At 40.9% G+C, this 12,138-nt stretch overlaps 1 protein-coding gene across 2 annotated transcripts in view; it reads right to left on the bottom strand.

The window, feature by feature from the left end:
• Positions 1–12,138, bottom strand: part of ANK3 (ankyrin 3) — a 365,422-nt gene that overhangs the window by 94,153 nt on the left and 259,131 nt on the right. The gene's annotated exons all lie outside the window — the stretch shown is intronic.

Here is a 12,138-nt window from a genome sequence, read left to right as displayed (position 1 = left end):
CATAAATGATGGCTGAAAAAGATGAGCTAGAGGGACTTCCCTGGTGGTCTAATGGTTAAGACTCCACGTTTCCGATGCAGGGCGCGTAGGTTCAATCTCTGGCTGGGGGAACAAGATGCCACATGATGCGATGCATAGCCAAAAAATTAAAAAGTAAAGACACTATGCTTATTAAAAAAAAAAAAAAAAGATGAACTAGAGATGGCTCTCAAACTTCCCACAGCAAGTAGGGGTGTTCCCAGGGCTTAATGGAAAAGCCGGGCTTTAGAGCTGAGTCACAGACTTGGATTTGAAAATCATCTTTGCCATTTGCGAACAGAGAGCACTTTTCCCAATCGTAAGCTTTCCATTTTGGAAAGGCAGCTCAACTGTGTCACTGAAGGCCTCACCTTGTCCCTTTATATTCACTGTAGCCCTGGAAATGTGGTTTATTTATCTTCATGGAAGATTTGGGAAAGGCAACTGGGAGGCTCTGCTCAGATGCAGTTTTCACTCTTGTGGGCCTGAGCTTGGTCACAGAAGATAGCCACCTGCTGTTACCCTACACAGAATTTCATGAGGGGGCTACCTGTCTTGGGTCACTGATGCTGGCCACTGGGTAGGGGGTCTGCCCAGGGGTTCAGTTACCAAGGCCCACTTGGGTCAGACACTCAGCCAACCCTCAAGCTGGCCTCCACCAGGAATAAAGAAGATATTTTGCCTTTGACTTTTCTTTTTCTTTACTTATTGAAAGTCCCCTTGGAGATGCCCCAACACTGCTTGTTGGTTTTAAGACCCTTAGAATGTTTCTTAACTTTTCTCGGTCTAAGTTCCCTTATTTTCAAACTGATGACTGGTTGATAAGAAGATTAAATGAAAATGTACACCTGAGATCAGGTACTAAGGCCAGTGTTGGCATGGTATAGTCGTTTCTGCTTTTCAAAGACTTTCAAAGTACGTATGTGTAGTTGCTTCTATTTTTCCTTTCTTTTTTGAGTCACTTCTACTTTTCAAAGGACTTTAATTTATATGAGCCCATTGTTAAAATCTGATAATGTGTAGAGAAAACACAGCAAAAACAATTTCCAACACTAGGACTGGCCCTTTACAATTATAGACACAGGATGCCTGTATTAAATCAACAAAGCCCATTCAGTTAGAAGAATGTATCTTCTAAATGCCTTAGTCTTATTTAAATTTCTATGTTAACAGCAACTCTATCAACTCAATGTTAAGGACTGTCCTAGGCCTTTACATTCATGTATTGTTTGAATCCTCAGGACCCAGTAGCCTCAGGAGGTAATATCACACCATTTTACAGATGAGGAAACTGAGGTTCAGAGAGGGACTTCAAGAAATTGATAATACAAAGTATATACTCAGTACCTAGAACACTATGTTAAGGAAAAGTTCACACTGACTTAAGACCTTTTACTCCCCAAGTCTAAAATGATTATGAATAAGCACATCATTTTTCATCTTGGAAGTGATGTCAAGGATACTATTAAAATCAAAATGCACATTATTCAATAGAGTCTAAAGCCTGACTAATGATGACACCACTGTCTCCAAGGGCTTCATACTTTCCCAAAATAGTTTCTCACCAGCCATATTCATCAGAGGAAAGAGGAGAACAAGTACACACTGGCCTCACCAGTGAGGATGCACCCAAATGCCCAGGACTGGAAATAAATGTGCAGGCACGGAAGAAAAGAGTCAGGAGAAAAGAAAGTATTTGCAAGGAAAAGAAAGAGAAATCCAATTAACTCCAATATTGGCTAATTCTCCAGGCTGCGGACTGTTACCCCCGGTGTCAGAGGACACCAGTTAAGGTCTGTCAGCTTGGCTGTCCCTGGCAGAAGGTTGTCCTGTAGATGAACTGGTGGTCTGGATACTGCTAACGTGAATGGAACCAGGTAAAGCTCACGGCAACAGGTCACAGGCAAAACCCAGTGCATCTAATTGGAAAACCTGTAAACATGATCTAGTTGAGAAACAGTTGGATGATGTAAGCAGCCTGGGCACCCAGGAGAGCACAAGCTTGTCAAAAGTCAATACCCAGCACTTAGTGGCTTTAGTAGTTACCCAAGGATAACTTCAGCCTACAGCCACATGTCAAACAGGGCCAGGGCAGGGGGACCCATGTAGGTGTCAGATTCCCTAGACAGAGAATAGATGATTGGGTTTGAGGTGGGCTGCCTCACTTCATAGCCCATGAGTGGCAAGTCAGAAACCCTCACTGAACTTCCATTTCTGCATTAGAGTAGTGGTGGATAATGCTAACTGTCCCAACTCACTGTGAGAATGCAATGACCCAAGTAGTGTGAAAATGATGTGAAAATTCTAAATTGCTAGGTAAACAAAAACACAGATAATAATAATCCTGATACTCCCAGATCTTTTATAATTGAATCTATTTCTTAAATTTATGTAACACTGCAGCCCCATATGTGGCTGGCATATGTTTTTATTAGACTATAGGGAGTAACCTGCTGGATTAACAAACATTAAGTGGCATTTTGGTCATGACAAATTCTGGTCTAAACATCGGCCCTTCCAGGTGAATATGCTTCACTCAGGCTGCCATAGTTCGCTTATGACAGTAGCACTGTGGCCTAAGGGGCGGCAGCAGAAGGGACTCAGGCAGACATGAGATCTGTTTTATTCTCAGCTGGACCACTAACCATCACCTAATGTGACAATGGGCAAGTAAAACACTCCTTTCAGCCCCAGGCTCTTTGTCTGTGATGCAGTAATGATAATACCTAGTCCGTAAGGTGGCTGAATACATGGAATTAGGTGATGCATTTAATAAAAGGAATGCCCTGATTATTATAATTATTGTGACCTATGGCAGATACTGAATGAAATGGAAAACTGCTGAAATACACAGTAGGTCTGTTTGGATATCTACCACAACTACTCGGAAATATTTTTTAAAAAAATGGATAGAGAAGATTGTGGCACAGTGGGATATTGCTTAGCCATATAAAGGAATGAAATTGTGCCATTCACAGAGATGTGCATGGACCTAGAGACTGTCACACAGACTGAAGTAAATCAGAGAGAGAAAACAAATATTGTATAGTAATGCATATGTTTGGAATCTAGAAAAACAGTACAGATGATCTTACTTGCAAAGTAGAAATAGAGACACAGATGTAGAAAACAAATGAATGGATACCAAGGGGGGAAGGGGATGAACTGGGAGATTGGGACTGACATGTATATGTTACTATGCATAAAATGGATAACCAATGAGAACCTAGTGTGCAGCACAGGGAACTCTACTCAATGCTCTGTGGTGACTTAAATAAGGAAATCCAAAAAAGAGGGGATATATGTATTTTTTAAAAAAGAAATGGATTCCATCTTAAAACAAGTCTAACTCATAGTAACAGAGGCTAGAGTGGTGGTTACCATAGGCTGGGGTAGGGGGCGGTGGAGGAAAACAAGAGATATTGAACAAAGGGAACAAACTTTCAGTTATAAGATGAATAAATTCTGGAAACCTGAAGCACAGCACAATGACTGCAATGAATAAAAACGTATCAAACACTTGAAATTTGCTAAGAGAGTAGATCGCCAGTGTTCTCACCACACAGCAAAAAATGGTAATTATGGGAGGTGATGGATGTGTTAATTAGCTTGAGCATGGACATCATTTCACAATGCAGATATATTTCAAAACATCATGTACACCTTATAAATGGATTCCATAAAAGAAAAGCTGATTCAAGCAGGAAAATAAAAATTAAGAGCTTACTAAACTGGGTCTTTTTCTAAAGTATTTCTTTTCTAGAAATCTTATTACCCATAAGACTTATTTGAGATTAGAATACAAACCAAAATGAAATTGCATTCTAAGGATTTCCAAATCAGATTGATTTTAAGAAAATTTAGCAACCACTTTCACAAGAGAAGGTGAGTCAAGGTCAGCATAGAAGCTGGGAATGTTAATATATCCACATCCGGCTCAAGATGTCTAAATGAACTGTACTACCTTAAGTTACAACACCAAACTCTCTGCCTTAAAAAAAACATCTGTAATCTTGCTGACCAATCTGTGAGAGGTGTTGAGTGGACCACCTGAGTAATGCTGGCAAAGCACTTTGAAGAGGAAAAAGCAGCACATTAAATGCCACTAGTTGAAGGTGCTTATCTTTCAAGGACTATCTCTAGCAAATTTTTAATCCCAGGCTGGTGACCTTCCGCCACCAGGTACATTTGTGAGAGCCCTTTAGAAATTAGCTTAAAGGAAAGAAACAGGAAAGTTACTCTGCTAACGGAGGAGGGAGGGGGCAGGCACGGTTGGGGTTGGCAAGGACAGTGGGAAACATTATTAGCATAACCAGCCTTTTGGGTTGGGCATTTTTCTCCCTTTCTGTTACTGAGATCATGGAAAGGGCATAGGTCTTAAACAAATAAATAAATGTGAATTTCTGCCAAAGAACTCTCCAATTTGCACATTCCTTGCTAATACATCAAGTTGTACACAACACAGTATAGAGCTAAGGATACATGAGACCATCCTCAGCCTCATGGAAGACCAAGTCCACCTCAAAGGATCTGGAATCCTAGGCAGGGAGATAAATGAGAAGAGTTGGGGTGGACAGTGTGACAACTGCCTCCAGGTACAGGGAGGCTACATGGAGGCCTCCAGCACAGACTACAGAATGATCTTCACAGGGACCCAACAGCCAGTATAACTGTTCGCATATTGGTATAGTTACACCTTCTAAACTGGTCACCATTGGAAGCCCTGCTACTAGCCCCCTAAAGACACAAAGATTGTGGGCAAATCAGTTCTAAAGAAGGAAGTCTGCAAGATGAGAGCAACCTAATTGGAGACGGACAGGGACCTGGAGCTGCCCCATTTTTCTCTTTTTGTAGATGCACGTCTACAATCTCAGATATGCAGATGATACCACTCTAATAGCAGAAAGACAAGAGGAACTAAAGAGCCTCTTGATGAATGTGAAAGAGGAGAGTGAAAAACCTGGCTTAAAACTCAGCCTTCAAAATACTAAGATCATGGCATTTGGTCCCATTACTTCATGGCAATTAGATTGGGAAAAAGTGGAAACAGTGACAGATTTTATTTTGCAGAGGGCTTCAAAATCACTGCAGACTGTGACTGCAGCCATGAAATTAAAAGACACTTTGGCAAAAAAGCTATGACAAATCTAGACAGCGTATTAAAAAGCACAGATATCACTTAGCCGACAAAGGACCTTATAGTCAAAGCTATGGTTTTTCCAGTAGTCATGTAGAGATGTGAGAGTTGGGCCATAAAGAAGGCTGAGTGCCGAAGAATTGATGCTTTTGAATTGTGATGCCGGAGAAGACTTTTGAGAGTCCCTTGGACTGCAACGAGATCAAACCAGTCAATCCTAAAGGAAATTAACCCTGAATACTCATTGGAAAGACTGATGCTGAAGCTGAAACTCCAATACTTTGGCCACCTGATGCAAAGAAATGACTCTTTGGAAAAGGTCTTTTGGAAAAGACCCTGATGCTGGGAAGGATTAAGGGCAGGAGGAGAAGGAGGCAACAAAGGATGAGATGGTTGGATGGCATCACCAACTCAATGAACATGAGTTTGAGCAGACTCTGGGAGACAGTGAAGGACAGGGAAGCCTGGTATACTGCAATCCATGGGGCTGCAAAGAGTTGGACACGACTTGGTGACTAAACAACAACAACAACAGATGCACGGCATCATGTGTCAACAGAACCAAAAGGAAATGAAAGATTTTGTTAGAGATCAACTGGCAAAGAATGCCTTTCTCTATTTTTTGACATTGCTGAGCAGCAGCAGCAACTAGGGATCAAACCTGGGCCCCCAGAAGTGGAAGCACAAAATCCTAACCACCGGACTGCCAAGGAGTTCCCTCATTTTCTTTTTATTTAGTTAAAATTAGATTTATTCCTGGAAAGAAAGCATAAACTAACATAATCTCAAGGTTGAACTGCACTTTGAGGTGCTAGAATACTTTCTACATTGCCCTTGATAGGTGGTTGTTCAGGCCAGATTTGACCATTACCAATAGCCAGCATTCAGCATTCCAGAAAAACATCTACTTCTGCTTTATTGATTATGCCAAAGGCTTTCACTGTGTAGATCACAACAAACTGGAAAATTCTTCAAGAGATGGAAATACCAGACCACCTTACCTGCCTCCTGAGAAATCTGTATGCAGGTCAAGAAGTCACAGTTAGAACCAGACATGGAAAAACAGACTGATTCCAAATTGGGAAAGGAGTATGACAAGGCTGTATCTTGTCACCCTGCTTATTTAACTTCTATGCAGAGTACATCATGTGAAATGCCGGGCTGGTTGAAGCACAAGCTGGAATCAAGATTGCTGGGAGAAATATCAATAATCTCAGATGTGCAGATGACACCACCCTTATGGCAGAAAGTGAAGAGGAACTAAAGAGCTTCTTGATGAAAGTGAAAGAGGAGAATGAAAAAGTTGGCTTTAAACTCAACATTCAAAAAACTAAGATCATGGCATCCAGTCTCATCACTTCATGGCAAATAGATGGGGAAACAATGGAAACAGGGAGAGACTTTATTTTGGGGGGCTCCAAAATCACTGCACATAGTGACTGCAGTCATGAAATTAAAAAATGCTTGCTCCTTGGAAGAAAAGCTATGACCAACCTAGACAGCATATTAAAAAGCAAAGATATTACTTTGCCGACAAAGGTCCATCTAGTCAAAGCTATGGTTTTTCCCGTAGTCATGTATGGATGCGAGCATTGGACTATAAAGGAAGCTGAGCACCAAAGAATTGATGCTTTTTAACTGTGGTGTTGGAGAAGACCCCCGAGAGTCCCTTGGACTGCAAGGAGATCAATCCAGTCAATCGTAAAGGAAGTCAGTCCTGAATATTCATTGAAAGGACTGATGCTGAAGCTGAAACTCCAATACTTTGGCCACCTGATGGGAAGAACTGACTGATTGGAAAAGACCCTGATGCTGGGAACAATTGAAGGCAGGAAGAGAAGGGGATGACAGAGGATGAGATGGTTGGATGGCATTACCGACTCAATGGACATGAGTTTGAGCAAGCTCTGATAGTTGGTGATGGACAGGGAAGCCTGGCATGCTGCAGTCCATGGGGTCACAAAGAGTTGGACACGACTGAGCGACTGAACTGAACTGAATAGCCAGCATATTAGTGAGGACAGAAGCCCAAATTAAACTGGCTTAAAACACTCCAGGGGGTGGGGGGGATTGAGATTAATGTACTGGTTTATATAATGGGAAAGTCTGGGTGGTGCAACATCAGGCATGACTGGATCTAGCTACTGCCCAAAAGATGGTAGGAGTCCTTCATTTTCATGCTCCATCTCTAGCCCTCTTTGGGTTTATATCACCTTTCAGCTTAGAAACCCCAAAGGCTGCACAAACTCTCATTAGACTGGCTGAGATTTTATATTTCACCCTGATGTAGTCTTTATAATCCAGGACAAGGAATCCTCTGAATAGCCAGAATTGAGGCCCATCCTTGGATGAGACGAGAGGGAGGAATTCAGCCCCTTCTAAATGACACCAGGTGGCGCTAGTGGTAAAGAACCCGTCTGCCAATGCAGGAGACATAAGAGACGCGGGTTTGATCCCTGGATCAGGAAGATACCCTGCAGGAGGGCATGGCAACCCACTGCAGTATTCTTGCCTGAAGAATTCCATGGACAGAGGAGCCTGGCAGTTGATAGGATCGTAAAGAGTCAAACATGACTGAAGTAACAGTACACAGCACGCATGAGTAAAGGTATAGGTGTAGGAGAATCAGATGCTGTCACTACCATCTAAAGAGAGTGGGATGGGAATTCTAAGTGCTTTCTGCTCTTATTCCATCTTTGAATAACTACCAGAAATCATACTGATTTAAATGTTTCTGCCTACAGTACACATCCCAACAACTTTTAGGGTCATTCAAAGGAAGTGTAATTAACTGGGTAGCCTGCACAATATTCTTAGACCACTATTACCTTCTGCTTCATATCTATATAAAGGTCAACTATTTCCATTCCTTTAATGATGCCTCTATGCCCTAATTTTTAGTATAATCATTTTATCCATAATTTTCATAACTTGTTGCTGAATATAAACTGGAAATGTTGTCAGTTCCTTTTAAAGCACATTCAATAAGAACTTATTACTAGAATTAGAAACAAGCATAATAAAGAACATGTGTCTAAATATAATCTCTCATGCCAAAAAAAAAGCGAATGCAGAGGATGGCACCACACCCATGTTAAGAATACTAACAAGTCTGAGATCCTGGAGGGCAGAGTATAATGGTCTTAGCTGACTCCCTTCCCACATGGAGCAGAGCAGACTGAGAGTGGAGTAGTGTTAAATATATATGTATATCCGAGTCACTCCGCTGTACAGAAGAAATTAAAGCAACATTGTAAATCAACTAGACTTCAATAAAACTTCCTTTAAATAAAGAAGGCAAAAAGAAGGCAACATAGGGCCCTATGGCTAGTGACTCTGCCATTTATCAGCTGTGTCCCCTGGGGTGAGTTACTTCAGCTGCTTGTATCTCAGTTTCTTCATCTTTCTCAATTTCTTTTATTTTTTCTTTTTAAATTAATTTTTATTAGAGTATAGTTGCTTTATAGTGTTGTTAGTTTCTGCTGATAGCAAAGTGAATCAGCTATGTGTTTACCTAATCCCTTCTTTTTTGGATTTCCTTCACCATTTAGGCCACCACTACACTTGACTCTTGATTGCAAAGTGAAGGGAAGGTAAAGGAATGTAGAGTTCCTGGATAACCCAGTATCACAGTACAAAAGAATCCACTCTTGATATCAATAGGGGGATTAAGTGGTTTATGGACTAATCATGACTAAGACCCAGCAGGGCATGGGGATGGCTTCCTTCTCCCAACTCTGCTCCTCAGCTATGGCCTCCACACCTGCCCTCAAATCTGCACAAGTTTTCAGGAACCTGGGGTGGCAGGCCTGTGCTAACCATCCTGCGTCTCAACTCCACTTTAACTGTGGTTAATGTGCAAACTGATTAATCAACAGCCGGATAATAAAAAGGCAGCTGTGCTTTGTATGGGTGAGCTCTACTGCTGCCAAAAAAAAAAACCCCAAAAAAACAGAAAAGAAATTCATGGTGAGTTAATTTTTATCCATTTTTCACCTTTACTTGTCGAAGCAACTTTAACTGGGCAATGATAGGGTAGTTTTAAATCTGACACTGAATCATATATCACTGCTTTAGGAATTATAAATATTTAAGATTTCTTGCATGCTTTCAGACAAAATCAACACCGTGGAGAAACTCCATTTTAAAATTTTACACATGCCGATTTTGAGACATGATAGACATAAACTAATATTTTTTGTCACTTAATTCTAACAAAGTGTTTAAATGCACTTCTGAAGTAAATGCTTCTCAGGAATTGTGTCCAGTGTAACTAGACTCTTCCCTCTGAAATAAAGACTGTCTTTTGAGGAATTAGTCCTTTCTTTCTCTTCTGTAATAAATGAGACATTAGGGACTAAATAAGTTGCTATACCTCTTTCAGAATTTGTCCTCCCCTTTCCTCCAAATTCTTATTTTATTTTATACAATAAAAAAGTCGAAAAAGCTGTATAAGGAATACTTATAGACACTCAACCTAGATTCAATAGTGAGCATTTTGTCATATTTGATTTTCTTCTCTCTCTCCATGCATATACACTTTTGGCTGAACCATTTGAAAACAAATAGTTGACTTAAAGATTACTTCATTATTTAAAATTTCAACATGCATACCCCTGGAAGAGAGATATTCCCCTGTATAGCTTCAATACTACCATCACTGCTGGAAAAATAAGATTACTTCATTATTTAAAATTTCAACATGCATACCCCTGGAAGAGAGATATTCCTCTGTATGGCTTCAATACTATTATCACTGCTAGGAAAATGAACACTAATTTCCTAACAGTAGACCCAGTATGTTTTCAAATGCCACCAACTGTCCCTAAAATGTCTTTATGCCATTTGTATCTTTTTTCCAAGTCTCCAGTAAATTTATCCTGGAGTCATGTGATATGTTCATTAAACATGCTAGTTCCATGAGAAATGCCTGTGAGACCACAGATTCTCTGTCACCATTAAAGAAAGCAACTATCTGCTTCTGTAGCCAGCAACTTAATAATTATTAGTAAAAAATTTTAAGGTATCCTAAGCTCTCCTTTCTTCTCACGGGTCTACAGGGGGGTTTGTGATGTCCACAGAGGTGTTGTTGAAACTGGAGCAGCAACAAACTATACAAAAGAATACCAGCTTCACCTCAAAACTTCTCTCTAGCCTTCATTTCTTTTTCACAAATCCTTCATTCTGAGTAAATGCTGCCCCACCCTTCTACCTGATTAAGTAGATCTTGGTAGTAGCTAGCAAGTAGTGGTGTGAGAACCTTCAGAAGCCTGTTTGTAGGCTTGTAGCATTGCAAATATTTGCATTTTCCTTAAGGTTGACAGGTAGAAACTGAGAGACTGATAACTATGGTGGTAAAAGGGGTGGTCATGGTGGTGGAGGTGATGCTGGTGGGAATGAGGCCAAGGGGGTGGAGGAAGTGATGGTGGTGGGGATGGGGTCATGGGGGTGGTGGAGGTAATGGTGGCAGTAATGGGGTCATGGTGGTGGTGGTGGTGATGATGGTGAACTCATGGTGATAATGGTGGTGGTGGCCTCCATTTCAGGCCCTTGCCTCTAAACAAGTATATATTCAGAAATATAAACCATAATTAGGTTCAGTGGAGGATCTGCTATTCCATTATAGAACAGGGGACATGTGTTATATAACAGCAAAGTGTTCAAGGACTCTCCTTTCACTTGAAACTTTGTAAGTTCTATGGGGTTCTCTTAGAGTGTAGAGAATTTCAGCTATTTCTATACTCAGAATTGTTATCAATATATCCACTAACATTTCATTTCAATTGGGAACATAAAGAGATCAGAATCACCCAACTAGGAGAATGACCACAGCCAACCAAGCATAAAGTTCTTCAGAAAACCACAACCTAGGCTACACTTTACACCTAAGAGCTTAGCTTTGTTATTTGAGACAAGTCCCTTCTCTGGTGCTAACACCCACTTAAATTATGACATGCACCTATAATCATTCTACAAATGGTGTTTTGTTTGACCAAACACTGAATAGCCATTGTAGTCATCTTTGTAAGGTCTGCTTGCTAAGAATGTTCTAGAGAGTATAAAAGTGTTCAAATATGTACTGTGTGGGCTTCCCTGGCTGCTCCGTGGTAAAGATTCTGCCTGTCAATGCAGGAGACCCAAGTTTGATCCTTGAGTCAGGAAGATCCCAGAGCATGCTGTGAGCAGCTAAGAACCACAACTACTGAAGACCACACATCCTGGAGCCCATGGTCCTAACAAGAGAAGTCACCGCAACGAGAAGCCTGTGCATGGCAACTAGAGAGCAGCCCCCGCTCACTGAAACCAGAGAAAAGCCTACACAGCAACGAAGACCCAGCACAGCCAAAAATAAATAAGGAAATAAATAACTTCAAAAAAAAGCTTTAAAAAATACGTACTGTGGTCCTTGTGAAGTACCATGTACATCTGTGTTTCTGGAAGTCGGCATCTCCAGACAGGTGGGACCCCCTCCAACGTGTGGCTACCTAACTTGGTGATGATAAGTGTCTATCACTTATTCATCTGCCCCAATTTACCTTTATTATGTAGTGTATCAGTAAGTCCAGCATAATTTCACCATGTACATTGTTTAACTATTATAGGCCACCTTCAAACTTAGTTTTATGGTCCAAACAGTTTCATCCATCACCAGCTCCTGACTGCACATTTACAACCAGGTATTATGTGTATCTAGACTAATGATCCATCCTGAACCCATAGGCAGCAAGATTCTGTTACTAGGGCTTCCTATAATAAACCAGTGTCTATTGAGCCACAGTTATTGGAAAGAAGACATTGCATAAATTCCAAATTAACTGAACAAAGATTCTAGCAGAAAGCAAAATACCGGCACATCTTGAGAAAGCCCATCCCAGGCAGCTTTGGAGCTAATGGGCCAAAAACATGACCAACCTAATCTATGACTTGCTAGAAACAATTTCAGCAAATTCCAACACCCATACACTGTTGAGCAGAATCAAGCA

The sequence above is a fragment of the Giraffa tippelskirchi genome, chromosome 2 (genome assembly GCF_054371585.1).
Source record: "Giraffa tippelskirchi isolate mGirTip1 chromosome 2, T2T-mGirTip1v1.2.pri, whole genome shotgun sequence".
In the NCBI taxonomy this organism is placed as follows: domain Eukaryota; kingdom Metazoa; phylum Chordata; class Mammalia; order Artiodactyla; family Giraffidae; genus Giraffa; species Giraffa tippelskirchi.
This window is presented reverse-complemented; position numbering and strand designations above follow the sequence as displayed.